Source organism: Bos indicus x Bos taurus, chromosome X (assembly GCF_003369695.1).
Source record: "Bos indicus x Bos taurus breed Angus x Brahman F1 hybrid chromosome X, Bos_hybrid_MaternalHap_v2.0, whole genome shotgun sequence".
NCBI lineage: Eukaryota > Metazoa > Chordata > Mammalia > Artiodactyla > Bovidae > Bos > Bos indicus x Bos taurus.
Genome location: NC_040105.1, coordinates 118,035,547 through 118,050,735, shown reverse-complemented (window position 1 = coordinate 118,050,735; position 15,189 = coordinate 118,035,547).

Here is a 15,189-nt window from a genome sequence, read left to right as displayed (position 1 = left end):
CAGCCATGAAACTACATAAGGGACAACAGAGGGATAAGCAATTGCAAAGGCCTGAGGCAGGGACAGGAAGAGGGTGTTCAGGGAAGCCAGAATGAGTGCAGCAATGAGGTAGATGAAGAGCAGCAAGGGGTGAACACCAGAGAGGTAAGGCAGTTGGGGAGATTTCTCAGAGACACATAGACACATAGGCCCCCAGGTTAACTGTTGACTTTCAGTCAGAATGAGATGAGAAGCCATCAGAGCTTTTTGAGCAGGGAAGAATATGATTTGATATACACTTTAATAGGCTCAATGCAGCTCCTCCACTTAGAACAAACTGAAGAGAAACATAGATGGAAAAGGGAGATAGCAAGCAGTAGACATCATCCTGGGGAGTTGGCTCAGATCAGGGTGAGAAGATAAGAGCAGTGTTGATTACAAAAGTGACAAAGTTATGGCTGTATTTTGAAGACTGAACAAATATAGGACATTATTTCAGGCATATCATATAAAACACTAACACTACAAGGTTCTCTCATGCTCAGGCTGAAAGAACTGCAAACTTTAGAGTGCTTCTTATATTCTTTGCAGGGGCGGGGGTGGGGGTGGGAATAGCAAACCTGATTGCCTGGCTTTCACCCAAAGGAAACTACTCACTCTTAAATCTTAGAAAAATAATTTTGGGGAAAAATCTATTCTACAAATATCCTAATGTACCTAAAAGTTGCTCAGAGGAGTTATACCCCTGGCACTTTTTTGCCTTTTATACTATTAGTTCAAGTTTGTATTTTCATTGGTTAGATATTGAAATATGTGATGTGGAACCATACAGGGAAACCAACTGTGAAGGGCTCAAAAAGTAAAGATTGCAAGAACATAATGTAAACAAGAAAACATGTAGGAACATCAATATGTGGGTGGTTTTTTTTTTTTCCTGTTAAAATCAGATACAGTGCCCAAAAGTCACAGGTGTACATGACATGTGAAAGTGAGAGAATACCAAGTGAAGAGATTTATATACAAGTTTCATTCAATAGAGTGGTGGGCACTATTTTAATATAGTTTTGGAATATTTTAATATTCCAAATTATATTATTTTGGAATATTTTAGTGTAGTCTTGGAATATTTAAGAAAGACGATAGAAGTAACTCCAAAATGTAAACAGGGAAAGGATAGATTAACAAAGGTCATAAAATATTGGAAAGCTCCTCCTGCTAACCAGGTTTTGTTCTTTGTTCCTTTATGAGGTTTGACCATATTCTCATGTGACTGCATTCAAGTTATAATATTTAGCATTTACAATGAAATGTAAATAAAATTAGCAATTGACTCATCAATATCATTGTTAACATGAATGCCAAATATACATATATAAAGGATTCCTCTCCCAAAATATTTTCACTAATTTTGTTATGCACAGAGACAGCTGGCCTGGGGCATAACTGATGGCTGAAAGCCCATTCTTCCTCCACTTCTTCCAAGTCCTGACTCTGGTTATAGGAAAGAAGAGCATTTATTTATAATTCTTTCATGTAGAGAGGTCTCTTTGTACTGTACGCAAAGGTATCTTATGTGCTGGCCTTGGCTCCTCACCCCATTCTCTTTTTAATTAGCCACCTTTTAGAGTAGCCTCAGATCAGGTGAGTTCTAATCCTAGTTTTCCACTTATTACATGTATGACCTTGATTCAATTTGTAGAAGGAGGATAATAATTTTTGATTAGTGTAATTCACAGGGTTATTATAAAATCAAACAAGAAAATATATATCAGTGTTTCTTAAATCAGGCTTTGCATCAGAATCACCCAGTGCTTATTAAAAATACAACTGTGTGGGCCTCCCTCACAATCCACTAGATCATAATTCTTGAGAATAGGTCTTGGCATTGCTCTCACCTCTCTCCCGTGTTGGAGCCCATTTTCCGGATATTGCATTTCCTGTTTTCTTATTTTACAACCTTGTTTTAAGTGGAACACATCATTCAACAGATTCCTAAGAATGAGTGCAGGAGAAGAATTTAAAATATTTAAACCTGAGATTATTCAACCCAAGAATAATCAGTTTTTGGTTTGGCTAAATGTATAATATTATGGGGGGCTTCCCTGGTGGTTCAGATGGTAAAGAATCTGCCTGAAATGCAGGAGACCTGGGTTTGTTCCCTGGGTTGGGAAGATCTCCTAGAGAAGGGAGTGGCTACCCACTCCAGTATTCTTAACTGGAGAATTCCATGGACAGAGGAGCCTGGCGGGCTACAGTCCATGGAGTGGCAAAGAGTTGGACACGACTGAATGACTAACACACATTATATTATGTAGGAGATTATCTCCAATAAAAAATTTTTAAAGCATGATTCTAATGCCTCTTTCTTTTTCATATGTGATTTAGTTTTTTTCCCCTGAATAGTTTTGTCTGTCATGGAATTTTTGTCTTTATCCATTAGTTAACTTTTTCTCTTATTCTGCGTTACTTACTGTCCATTTGAGCTTCTACCAGGCATTGTTTCCACTCTTGAAGAAATAACAGCATTTCTTTGAATGCAAGTCTGTTGGTAACAATCTTTCAGCTTTTGTTTATGTAAAAACCTCTTTATTTCACTCTTTTGTGAAGGATATCATTATATAATATACAATTCTGTGTTGACTGTTTTCCTTTGACTCTTATAAGATGGCATTCATTTGTCTATGTCTATGTCAATTGTTGCTGAAGAGTAGTCAGCTCTTTTGTATCTTTGTTCTGATTGGGAACACTTGTACACCTGTGGCAGATTCATGTTGATGTATGGCAAACCAATACAATATTGTAAAGTAATTAGCCTTTAATTAAAATAAATAAATTTAAAAAATTAAAAAAAAAAAACATATTTTTCCCCCACTGGCTAAAGACTTCTCTGCCTTTGTTATTTAGTAGTTTGGCTAAATAAAACTAGGGGTTCATGCAGATGTGTGCACTTGTGTATTAATTTATCCTGTCCATGATCCACCAATTTGGGAAAATCTCATGCATTAATTTTTCAAATATTGTGCAACTCATTCTCACTTTTCTTCTGGACCTCCAAATAAATGTTTATTGAATTTTCTTATTGTGACATGAGACTCTGAAGCTCTATTTGTTTTCTTTCAATCTCATATTATCTCAATTATTCAGGTTAGATAGTATTGATCCACATTCAAATTCATTGAGTCTTTCTTCTTCTTTTGAAAAAATTTTATTGGAGTATAGTTGATGAGTCTTCTTCTGCCATCTCCAATCTGCTGTCAAACATATCCAGTGGATTTTACAATTTGGTACTGTTATTCAGTTCTAGTTTCTCTATTTAATCCTTTTCATAGATTTCCATTTTCTTCTGCTGAGATCCCCTATTTAAGGCATTTTCCAAAAGGGATTATTTTGACATATTTTTCCTTTAAAACTTTGAAGATATTTAATATATCTACTTTAAATACTTTGATAAATCTAAAATCTGGTTCATTTGGAGTTTGGTTTCTATTGATTGCTCTTTTTCATGAACATGGACTGCATTTTACCATTTCTTTTCATAGCTAGTATAATTTTAAGTAAACTTTGAAGTATAAAATTACATTACTTTTACAAATATATGCATCCATGTAACCACCATCAGAATCAAGATACAGGACATTTTTATCACCACAATATGTATCTTTATGCTTCTTCCCAGCTAGTCTTTACTTACTACCCTGTCTTTAGGCACCTATTAAGTTAGACTCTGTTTCTACAGAGTTAATTTCATTTTCCTAGAGTTTTACATAAATAAAGCTATATATGATGATCTCTTTTACGTCTGGTTTGTTTTATTTAGCATAATATTGTTGAGATTCATGCACACTGTTGTGTATATCCATAGCTCTTTTTTTTCCATTACTGCATATGGTTCTATTATATGGATATACCAAATTTTATTTATCCACTCATCTATTGATGGAAATTTATTTCCAGTTTTTGGTTATTATGACAAAAGTGTGCTATAAACATTTGTGTACAAGTCTGTGTATACAAGAGAGTTTTTATTCTTCTTGTATAAATACCTAGAGGTAGACTGGCTAAGAAATTTTTACGTGTATATTTAATTTTATAAGAAATTGCCAAAATTCTTACCAAAAATGCCAAATGATTTGACATTCTCACCTGCAATCTGTAAGAGGTCTGGATATTCCACATCCTCAATGACACTTGGTACTAATTTGTTTTTAATATTAGACAATTTGGAGTGTTATGAAGGTGATGATGTAGTCTTTCTGGCCTGCCTGAACTGAAGTGATATTGTCCCCTAGCACTACTGAACCTTTAGTATCTCTGTTCTGGTTTTAACCCCATGGAAGATGCTCTTTGGTAAATCTTGGATAGTCTCATTCTCCATATGTTAAACCCAAACCTCAGCGAGTAATTCACGGGGGACCCCTACCAGACTTCTGGAGCCACTCCTCTGCTCAGGTTTCTCCTCTCTGCTGTCTACCATCCTTGTGTTCTGACTAATTCAGCTGCTATACCATGCAGATCTCGGCCTCGTTGGCTCAGGGTGACCATCTCAGCCTCCAGCATGCTGCACTGTGGTCTGCAATGTATCCCCAGGTACAGCCTACAGTAATCATGGGGCTCACCTCAGCAATTTTGCCTCCCTCAGAGATTACAGTTTTTATTGCCTGTCATCAAATGCCTGAAAGCAGTTGCCTCATATATGTCCATTTTTATTATTGTTATGGTGAAAGAGCTACTCTCAGACTTTTTACCATCAATAGCCAGAAGTTTCTCTGTAAGTTTTTCATTTTTCTCTTTATCCCTGGGTTTAAAAAATTTCATGATATCATGAACTTTTTTTCATTTGTCATCATGCTGGGCCCTTTTGACCTGGAAAATCATAATCTTCAGTTCTATGAATTTTATTTACTTTAAAAATTCCCTCTCACTTTTATTTATTCTTTCTCTTTGGAACTCTCATTATTCAGATGCTGGATATACTCAAATGATCACCTAGGTTTTTTATTTTAAATTGTTTTCTATCTTACATTTCTTTTTTAATTTCTGGAAGATATCCTCAATTTTATATCCCACATTATCTATTGATTTTTAATATAAATTTATTTATTTTAATTGAAGGCTAATTACTTTACAATATTATATTGGTTTTGCCATACATCAACATGAATCTGCCACGGGTGTACACGTGTTCCCCATCCTGATTCAATGCATGATACAAGATGCTTGGGGCTGGTGCACTGGGATGACCCAGAGGGATGGTATCTATTGAGTTTTTTTAATATGCTCTAATATATTAAAATTCTAAGATTTACTTATTATTCTCTGAATATTTGCTTTTTAGAGATAACTTTTATTTTGGGTTGGTATGGTACATCTCTTATCTCTGAATATTTTAGTGGTTATTTTTTCATTAAGTGAATGTTTTCTAGTGTAACATTAAAATTTCTTAAATGATTTTTTTTCACAACCTTATATTTTCTTAATGATCGCTCTAGGGTTTACTGTATTCATTTTAACTTATCATAATCTACTTCAACTTATGCTAATTTTAGTGAAAATGTTATAACTGTATAGCTCTAATCTCTGTAGAATTATGCAGCTCTATTCTATTTCCCCCTGTATGTGCTATTATGATAGATATTAATAGAATTATACATGTTACACACCTAGGAATATATTATTTTAATTATTATTTTATACAATTTATGTAATAAAAACATTTAGAGAAGAGAATAAGTATATTTGTAGGTTGTATTATTAACCTTATTTACCATTTCTGTTTTTTTCACTTTTTCCTGTGGATCTGAGGTCTCATCTTGTCTCAATTCCTTACTCCAATGCAACTTTGTACCTACTGCTTCCTTTGTGTTGATACTGCGAAATATATTACATTCATATATGTGTATATATGTGATACACTTATATGCATATTATTTTATACCATTAAAAATCACTTAACAAGAAAAGAGGAAATATGCATTTTATGATGTCTTTTTATAATTATACAATTACCTTCACCAGTGCTCTTTGTTATTTTGTGTGGATTAAAATTTCTGTCTGGTGTCACTTGCTTTCAGCCTTGAAGAAATTTCTTTAATATTTTTTTATAAGCTAGATCTCCTGGCAAGAACTTTCCTCAGTTTTGCTTGTTGGGAAATATTATTTCCCCTTATTTCTGACAAGATCTTTTCTCTGGATATGAGATACTAGGTTGAAAGTATCTCTTGGCCTCTTCTATACCACGGGTCCTATGGAACAGTAGCAAGCCACAATGGGTTTTTTTGTTCTCACAGGCCCCCAAGTATCGAGAGCAAGCCAGTGCTCATCAGTACTGGAGACTGGTGAGACAAGCAAGTTAAAAACCAGCCCCTGAGGAACGCCCCCAGCAAAGCTGGAATGTTGGCTTTGTGCTCTTCTCCTTCCCCCTGGAGGAGAGGCTGCCAAGCTGTATCAGCCTCTGTCAGTGGCAGCCCAGGTCCTTGGGAGCAGCAGTGCACTGCCTTGCTCTTTTTGTGCTCTCAGTGGCCACCAGGCATCTAGAGGATGAGACAGGCAAAACAGAAGCCAGTCCATCAGGCAGCTCCCCTGAGAAGACAGAATGCTGGATTATGGTCTAATTTTCCCTTTTCCTCCCTGAGAGAATCTGGGCTCTGCGGGTTCCCTCCCAGTGGTGTGGCAAAGTCCAGAGGAAGGGACTATGAACATGGGGTACTAGGAATTTTCCTTCTGGCTCTGATATGGCTGGATTTACACTTAATCTTGGATACAAATGCCTCTTAAATGGTTTCTGGATTTTTCACACAAAGGGAGTTGATCCACATATTGTTGTTACACTGGTGTCTCCATGGGAAGACAGGGGGTCTTGGGCTTCCTATTCTGCTATCTTGCTGTTCTTCCACAAGGATCTCTCTAGCTTCTGTGTTGAAAATAGTGGGGACAGGGAAGAAACAGGTCAGTTAGGAGGCTATTTTCAGCTGTGATGTAACAATGATTTGGACCAACATGGTAGCACTAAAGGGTGAGGTGTGGTAGAACTCTAGAATTGTGGAGAAGACATGAGAGTGATCACCCAAGGATTTTGTTCTGAGCAACTGAATGGATAGAATTGTTTTTATTTGAAATGAGGGAAGATTTCAAACAGAACAGATTGGGTCCGTGGGGAGGGGAAAGATCAAGAGCTTGTTCTGAAGATGTTATAATAGTTTAGAGCTGTCTTGGTTTTGTTATTCAGTCATTAAGTCATGTCCAACTCGTTGAGACCCCATGGACTGCAGATGTCAGGCTCCTCTGTCCTCCACTATCTCCTGGAATTTGCTTAAATTCGTGCCCATTGAGTCATTGATGCCATCTAAGCATCTCATATTAAATCTGTAACAGAGAGTGTGCTAAACGGCATAAAAAATTTTAGACATGAGTTTTCATCAGTGAAATAAATAACACTGAAGATATATGAAATGCCTGTAAATATTTTATAGGCCTCACTGCCTTTGCATACATAGGATAAATTAAAAAAAAAAAAATAGGCCCAGTAGTTTCTGTCCTTTGCAGTGGCTCCCTCAGCCAAAGACTCCATCCCATTTTCCTGAGATTCCATTGCCTGATATCACTAGAAGTGTAACTGAATTCTACAAGGTGTTGTGCCACATTTGGTCTGAAATTGGTTTGAATGTACTTCTCCTTTGTGGAGTATCCAAAAGGACAGAGATCTGGGCTTTCATCCGACTTACAGAATGGGTTGAATAACTGTTAGGGAAACTTGTTCCTAAAATAGAAACTGTCTATGGTAAAATGCAGGTGAAACTTTGCTTGCATTGTAATGTACTACTCTGTCATAATGTTGGGGGGCAGGCAGGAGACCTATGACCCTCACTTGGCAAAAGAACCTACTGCTTGTGAAAAACCCATTTGGTTTAGGTCTATTTGCAACTCTATGTTTTCTGTACTTCTCAGGGCACTTACTCCTCATTTTCTGTTACAAGTTTGAAAAATGTAATTGTCTTCCCTGTACTAGCCTGTGAGCTCCTTAGGGGCAGGGAGAGTGTTTTATTTGTTCATTTTTATGCTGCCCTTGCCTTGGCCCCTGACTTGCATATAATAAACACACAGTGAACCCTGATTGAGCACAGTGAACCTGCAAGACTATTACTAAACTGAATTTGACTCTACACCTTGAATCTAACAAAAGTTACTGCATAAACCGTGATTAAAGCTGTCTGTATAATCTATTCAAGAAAAATAAGCACGTTTCTCTTTAAAAGGTCTTACCTTTTTAAGATCTTTATCACATTAGTGAAAAATAAAAACTCACCTTTAAATAGTACCAATTTGCATTGAAATAATTAAAGAACCCTAAGGAAAAAGTACCTTAAAATTTAATTGGTATTATGTGTATTGTAAAGTTTTAAGAGATAATCATTCCAAAGTGGTACATAATTCGTATTTTTCAAGTTTTAAAACTAATCTTTTCTTATATTTTCTATTAGCTTCACTGGAACCCATGTTAATTCTTTTTGAAAATTTAGAATATGATCAAGTGAAGTGAAGTCACTCAGTCATGTCCAACTCTTTGTGACCCCATGGACTGTAACCTACCAGGCTCCTCTGTCCATGGGATTTTCCATGCAAGAGTACTGGAGTGGGTACAAAGCATCTGTTGAACCTTGCCCAGTATCTCATACATTTTATCACATCATCCTACATATATATTTTATTTGGATACAAATTTATTTTCTATTAATGAAAACAAAAAGATAAAATTTCCAATACAAAGTCAAAACAGTTCTAAACAGTGGATCTAAGAAGATACTGCTATAACAGACATCTGGGGTACTCTTTTTTTTTGTAATAGAAACCTCAAATTAGAAATACTAGATGAGCATATATTTACAGGAGGCTTTGTAATTTGCTTTGCAAATGCACTTCAGGCTAAACTTTTTACTTATATTGTTCCTTAGGAAAACAAAAAAACAATACTACACAACACCTTAGATAATTTTCTCTTTGAAATGCAAAATCAATATCTTCAAATTTTATACCCCTTATAACTTATTGCAAGCAATATTTTCATTCCTTCTACAGAAAACATCTGTAAGTAATGTTTTCCTGCATTTTTATTTTATAATAAAAATGTGTGCATAACAATCAATCCAGCAATACACTTCTGGGTATATGCCCCAAATAATTGAATGCAGTGTTAAAAAGCTATTTGTATACCCATGTTAATAGAAGGTCTTATTCACAATAGTAAAAAGGTAAAAGCACCCCAAGTGTCTATCCATGGATGAATGTATAAACAAAACAAAGTGTGTACACACACACATGCACACAATGGAATATTATTCAGTCTCCAAAAATAAGGTATCTAAAATAGGAAAGCAGAAAGTAGAAGAGTGTTTTCCAGGGTCTGGAGGTGCAGTGGTTATGGTAGAGGGGAAAATGGGGTGTTGTTATTAAGTTTCAGTTATGCATGATGACTGGGTTCTAGAGCTGTACTGTGCAGCATCCTGCCTAAAGTTAACAATACTGTATTATACACTTAAATATTTATTAGGAGGATATTTCTCATGCTACACTTCTTTTAAATGAAGGAAATTCTGACACATGCTGCATATATCATGAACCTTGCTCATGAAATTTGATGACAATATGCTTAGTGAAATAAGCCAAGCATAAAGAGAATCACTGAATGATTCCACTTATATAACGTACCTAAAGTGGTCAATATCTTCCCTTGTAGCCTAGTTGGTAAAAAATCTGCCTGCAATGCAGGAGACTTGGGTTTGATTCCTGAGTCAGGAATATTCCCTGGAGAAGGAAATGGCAATCCATTCCAGTATTCTTGCCTGGAGAATCCCATGGACAGAGAAGCCTAGCAGGCTATACAGTTCATGGGGTCACAAGAGTCAGGCATGACTCAGTGACTAACCCACCACCAGAGTAGTTAATGCAAGACTGAATAAAGCACAAGCTGTAATTAACATTTCAGGGAGAAATATAAATATCCTCAGATATGCAGATGACACCACATTTATGGCAGAAAGCAAAGAGGAACTAATGAGCCTCTTGATGAAAGGGAAAGAGGAGAGAGAAAAAGCTGGCTTAAAACTCAACATTCAAAAAATGAAGATTATGGCATCTGGTCCCATCACTTCATGGCAAATAGATAGGGAAACAATGGAAACAGTGACAGACTTTATTTTCTTGGGCTCCAACATCACTGCAGATGGTGACTGCAACCATGAAATTTTTTAAAAGACTCTTTCTTGCTCCTTGAAAGAAAATCTATGACCAGTCTAGACAGCATATTAAAAAGCAGAGACATTACTTTACCGACAAAGGTCCATCTAGTCAAAGCTGTGGTTTTTTCAGTAGTCATGTATGGATGTGAGAGTTGGACTCTTAAGAAAGGTGAGCACCAAAGAACTGATGCTTTTGAACTGCGGTGTTGGCGAAGACTGTTGAGAGTCCCTTGGACTGCAAGGAGATCAAACCAAGCAATTCTAAAGGAAATCAGTCCTGAATATTCATTGGAAGGACTGATGCTGAAGCTGAAGCTCCAATACTTTGGACACATGTGAAGAGCTGACTCATTAGAAAATACCCTGATGCTAGGAAAGATTGAAGGCAGGAGGAGACGGGGACAACAGAGGATGAGATGGTTGGATAGGATCACCGACTCGATGGACAAGAGTTTGAGCAAGCTCCAGGAGTTGGTGATGGAATGCTGCAGTCCATGGTGTTGCAAAGAGCCAGACATGACTGAGTGATTGAACTAAACTGCTGCTGCTAAGTTGCTTCAGTTGTGTCCAACTCTGTGCGACCCCATAGACAGAAGCCCACCAGGCTCCCCCGTCCCTGGGATTCTCCAGGCAAGAACTGAACTGGGGGTGATCAAACTCACATAGACATAAAGGAGAATGAATGGTGGCTCTTAAAGGTTGAGGCAAGAGCAAATGGGAAGCTATTTAATGAATAAAGAGTTTTAGTTTTGCAAGATGACTTTTCGTCTTCTGAAAATCTATTGCACAATAGTGTGAATATAGTTAACACTACTGAACTTGAACTGTACACTTAGAAATAGTTACAATGGCAAATTTTATGTTATGTACATTTTACCACAATACAAATTAAAAATAATTTAGAAAATTATTGCTGAGTGTTCACTATGGGGTGAAAACACATTGGTGTTGAGAATATTAAGATACAAACATAATGATTCCTTTCCTCAAAATGTTTAGAGAATACATAGGCAAAGAAACTTTAATATTTGTTTATACCTTTGAAAATTCACAGGGAAAGGAACACCTAGATCTGTATGGGGCAGTTACTGAGCTTCTGCATAAATAAGACTGGAGATAACCAAGAAAAACCATAATATTTGAGAATGTTTTTAATACTTGCTGTGTGATCATAAGTCAATTTCTTAGCCTCCCTGAGTTTCAATTGCCATATCAGTAAACATAGGAATGACCTACATCAAGAGTAAATTATAAGGATTGCAATTGTAAGGATTGAATGAAATAATATATGTAAAGTTTCTGGCACACAGTAAGCATCACACAGTAAGTTGTTATCTGTTAGTCCTGTTGCCGAAACCATGCAGGACCCTGTGGGGCCCTCCAAGTACAAAGGCCTTTCTGTGTCCCCTTTCCCTTTTCTGTTTGCAGGAAAAAAGTTTCAGCTTCCAAGACCTTCTCTGAGTTCCAAAGGGAAGATTCAAACAGTTATTAGGGGAGTGAGGGAATGCAGAAAGAAACAACAGTGCAGACATGGAGCAGGGTCCTGGCTCCTCCTGGGGGGTGTGCATAACCATCTGGTATGTATCTTTGAGTTCTTCTATGGAACTAGGGCCTGCACCCAGATGGAGGATGGTTAACTTCAGACTGAGTACACACAAGTGGATGCCAGACAGAGTGGAATCAGAAGACTGATGATTGATATTCTTGGATTATCTTCCTGTTACTTCACCACCAATCAACCAGAGGGAAGTCCACACCCTGCATACCACCTCCAGAATTTTGTCTATACGAGCTTCTTCCCTGAAACCCACTGTGGAGCTTGAGTCTTTTGATCATGAGCCGCTTGTTCTCCTTGCTGGGTCCTTGCAGTAACTCCAAATACTTGGGGGTTTTTGGCCTTTCTGTGGCCAGGCACACACATGTGTGTTTGACAACATTGTTTCTTTATTTTTACTATTGTTTTCTTCTACCATCACCTTTTCCTCTTGCATTGTTAAATTTTACTGCTTTCAACTTGTTTTTTTCTTCGGTATCTACTACTTCTTTCTTATACCACTCCTTCTAACCAGTCCCTCATCATTTCTCATCTGGACAATCATAACGAAATCTTCACTGTTCTTATTGTTACCTTTCAAACCATCCTTTAAATTCTAGCTAGAGTTGTTAGGGTTTTTAGTTTTCAAAAGAGCAGCTCAGATCATGTGACCATGTTCTTTAAGAATCTTTAAAGCTTCCTCTGCTCACAAAACAACATCCAAATCCTTTGGCATGTGGTTCTGAACTCTTCTAAATTAACTCCTCCTTATTCTGTCTTTTCAGTTTTTTCTGTCACTATAGCATGTGATGCTCTACTTTATCCAACCACAGTGGACTGCTATCCATTTCCAAAATAGATAGTGCCTTTTAACCATTTGTGCTTTCATACACAGCATTTCCTTTGACTGATATGCCATTCTTTACCTTTCAAAAACTTCCTTCTTATCCTAGTTCAAATATCAGCTCCTGCATTCATTGTTGAGTAGCAACTTATATGTGAATGTTATTGATTATTCTCCTTAGTATCGACTTCTCCTTGCCCAAAAGAATATAATCTAAATACCTGAACTTGGACTTCCCTGGTAGCACAGTGGATAAGAATCTGCCTGCCAATGCAGGGTACACAAGTTCAATCCCTGGTCCGAGAGGATTCTACATGCTATGGAGTAACTAAGCTCATGAGCTCCAACTACTGAGCTCTTGTTCTGGAGTCCCTGAGCTTCGACTCCTGAGCCTGCATGCCACAACTACTGAAGTCTTCATGCTCCAGGGCCCATGATCCACAACTACTGAGCCCTTGTTCCACAGGTACTGAAGCCCGTTTGCCTGGATCTTTGCAATGAGAGAAGCTACTATAATGAGAAGCCCATGCACCATAACTAGAGAGTAGTCCCTGCTCACTACAAATAGAGAAAGCCCATGTGCAGCAATGAAGACCCAGTGCAGCCAAAAATAAAGAAATAAATAAAAATAAATTCCTGAATTTGGGCTTCTGAGTCACCCATGATCTGATTCCTTCCAAGTATGCCTCTAACCGTTCCCTTACAAATATCAGTAGCTCCAACAAACTGCCAATTTTCTTCAATCCTCCTCATATGTAAAGTCATTTAAGTGTTAAGGCCTACCATGAATCCTCAATGACAGTTCCCCAAAAGCCTGCTCCCTGAGCTCACCCCTGATTTGAAATTCTGCAAGAGCCTCTGTTGATAACCCTCACTTCTCCCTTGACTCTGTGTTCTGTGTACTGACATTTGACTTGTTATTAACCTTTCAAATTAAATTGCTTCTCAAGGACAGGAAGTATCTTAAGCTTTTCTGTATCCCCAGCATCTTCCATTGTCCCCTAGATCACAGATGCTTGTTCAGACACTCAGTTTTAGAGAAGGAAGGGCTGAAAGGGATCTGGACATGCATCTAAACTTGTCTCCTATTTGGGGATGTTTCTGATGTTATTTTAAATTTTATGAGGTAGATCTTGTAATATTTGTTGAGAGGTTTTTTTGTTGTTATTGTTACTGTTGTTTCTTTGTTTTTTGCCATGTGGCATGCAGGATCTTAGTTCCCAACCAGGGACTGAACCCACACCCCTTGCAGTGAAAGCACTGAGTCCTAACCCCTGGACCACCAGGGAATCCCTGCTGAAAGCATTTTTTTCAAAATATTCCTTGGTTTGTGTGGAAGCTGATTTAGGTTTAGATTTAAAAAAAATATATTATATATGTGATAACATTTATGCAGAAGTAGAAAGTTACTATTTTTTTAAATTAAAAAAAAAGCAATTTTAAAATAAATAAGCATGCACTTTCAAAGGGTGGCAGGGGGAAAAGGGCAACAGGTTGCACAACATCATGAATGCAAAGAACGCCCCTGAACACACTTTAAAGTAGTCAGAATGTCAAATTTTATGTTATATATTTTACCATAATTTTTCTTTAAAATAAATAAATGTTGTAATATAACCAACCCATTGAATGGTAAACCATAAATGGGTGAATTGTATGATACGTGAAGTATGTCTCAAATTTTTTTTTAACAAAGAAGAGTTTTTCAGCCTTAGTATTACTGTTATCACTGAAAATAAATGAGAAATTCTGGTGTTACTCTATAGTTTTCAACCAACTAGCTATATTTTCCTCTGCAGAGAGCCTGACTTTTGTGTTTGTACCATCAAAAGAGGACATAATTTTACATTTAACCTCTTGAATCTTTTGATTCGAAAAAACAGTGCTGCCTATCGACCTATGACAATCTGGCTGGTCCTCAATTATTATGTTCTTTTGGTAAGTATCTCAGCTTTCCACAGTTAGAGGGAGGTAAGGGCCACACTTCCTCTACCCCATAAGGTTGCTAAAAGTAAGAGGTTACAGTGTTAAAATAAGGCAAGGTAGATCAATTTTTGTTAAACCTATGTTAATGAAAAAGCAGATACAAAACCAGTTATATAATGAATCTTTGTAGCTTATGAGAATCCCACCCACTAGTCTCAGCCAGTCCCAGGAGACCTCTGAGGCAGAAGCAATGACATTCTGGTGGTCTTACTGGCCAGTCTTATTCTGGGGTCAGACATCAAAGTCCTTCTGAAATGCAAGGATAACGGGACACAAGACCAATCACATTGATATGTCAGGGGGTTTATAATTTCTTCTGTTCTGTCTCGTTGCAACAAAAATTTGAAGCAACAGACAGACCAGTGTTATATCCCTCAGATGGGCCAGTGTTATAGCTCTCAGACAGACCAGTGTTACAGCTCCGTGTTACAGCTCAGTTTTATTTAGAAAGTAAAGGAAAATACATCCTCAAGGCATGAGGGCATGCCAAGCCAAAAGACTCGAAAAGAAAACAGGCCCCTGGTCTGATTTTGGCTCCTCTTTTTATATGTTTTTTTCTCCTCCCCTTGGGCCTGCCCTATGTAAATTAGGCTAGCCAGGAGCTGTTGTTTGTT